Here is a 1861-nt window from a genome sequence, read left to right on the forward strand (position 1 = left end):
TTCTTTGGATGACCAACATGTACCTCCAGACAAAAACTATATTTAGTATATTATATTTAACATATAAAATAATTTGAGCTAAGTTATATTTTGGGGGTTCAGGATGCAAATGAGCGTTTGTCCCCTGATTTATACATCAAACTATATTACACATGACTGTAGTGCAACTTAACATTTAAACAACAATAGACTAGCTCAACTTAACCAAATTGCCTCAACAGCAACTAACTAGGATTAATTAAAGAAAACCACAAACAAGGTCCTGGTTTTATACTCACGGCAAACGAGCCCCCAACTTGTTACGACCGGCTCACAGGCCACAACAAAACAGGGAGATGCACAGCAACGTAACAATAATAAAGTGACATTTATTAAATAATGATGCAAACAAGAGAACGATGAGGTGTGATTGTCAGTATCAGTGATGAATGAAGGTGTATGGATGTAATGGAGAATGTGAGGTGCATGTTGTCAGTAGTTAACAAAGGGAAAACTCAAACAGAGAGAAAACATGTTGGTGTGCAGTCGGGAGAATGCGGCCGCCTGGTCTCGGGGCAGGCGGGGTTAAATAGTCTGGGAGGACCGGCCAGGTGATCACAGTCATCTCATTATCTCCTCTGCTACACCTGCAAGTTAACAAGACAAACCACAGTACACATGTACGACATGCCCAGGGCCGTCACACCAACAAACATCATTTTTATGCATTTATTTTAAAAGATTATTTGTGTAGCTAGTGTTTGTGTGTATGCAGTAGTTATTATATAGTTGTGAGGAATAATTTCAGTTTTCTCACATCGCCACAGGACGTTTTTCGGGGGTGGCGGCAAGAAGCTTGCGCATAGGTGAGGATTAAGGTGAGGGTGTGGGTGCGCAGACCTCACTCCCACCATCTTCACTCCTACCACATGGACTCCACCTGTGCCTGTCCCCAGGTGCAGGTTTGTCTTCGGGGTTTGCTCCCCTAGCCACTGTACCCTCCCGAGTTAACCCACGTGGCTGTGGGGTTGCCTTCTTCCGCCTTCCCAGCTGTTGTGGTGGTGGTTCTCACACCAACATCTTCCGCCTGCGCTGCTGTTGGGGTCTTCACTATTTACCCATAGCTGGGGCTATTTACCCATAACTGGGACAGTGGTTGACGGACATCAGGGCGTTTCCACTCACCGATGGGCCTGCATGCCACGTCTCTGGGGCCCACTGCTGCTCCGAGATCCTGTACAACTTAGCCTGGAACCACAAGGGACCAGTTACCATGTGTGCCACGGGGAGGCGTGTACAAGATCTTGGCAGTGGAGAGGCTATGTACCGGCTGAGGAGCCTTACACACTCGGCTCCTCTTTTCGCCCCTGAAAACAAAGGGCTATCCGGTGGCAGTAGCTGAAAGCAGAGAGTGGCAAGCAGAAGCAGCATGCACTAACTACAAGCACTGCTACTGCAACACTACTGCACTGACGCATCACACGCCCTGCATGCAAACGCACACACACACACACACACACACACACACACACACACACACACACACACACACACACACACACACACACACACACACACACACACACACACACACACACACACACACACACACACACACACAGAGAGACAGACACACACACACACACACACACACACACACACACACACACACACACACACACACACACAACACAGACAGACAGACAGACAGACCCACCCACACACAGACAGACAAACAGACCCACACACACACACAGACAGACAGACAGACCCACAGACAGACAGACCCACACACAGACAGACAGACAGACCCACACACACACACAGACAGACAGACCCACCCACACACAGACAGACCCACACGCAGACAGACAGACAGACA

The 1861-nt window shown here is 48.4% G+C and overlaps 1 long non-coding RNA gene across 1 annotated transcript; it reads right to left on the reverse strand.

The window, feature by feature from the left end:
* Positions 1–350: 350 nt before the first annotated feature.
* On the reverse strand, positions 351–1646 carry LOC118494269. The gene is made up of 2 exons (XR_004896392.1): positions 797–1646; positions 351–626 (listed from the first exon to the last, which is right to left on the reverse strand). It is a non-coding gene; the product is annotated as an uncharacterized LOC118494269 (long non-coding RNA).
* Between the last annotated feature and the right edge of the window lie 215 nt (positions 1647–1861).

This window comes from Sander lucioperca, chromosome 22 (assembly GCF_008315115.2).
Source record: "Sander lucioperca isolate FBNREF2018 chromosome 22, SLUC_FBN_1.2, whole genome shotgun sequence".
Taxonomy (NCBI): domain Eukaryota; kingdom Metazoa; phylum Chordata; class Actinopteri; order Perciformes; family Percidae; genus Sander; species Sander lucioperca.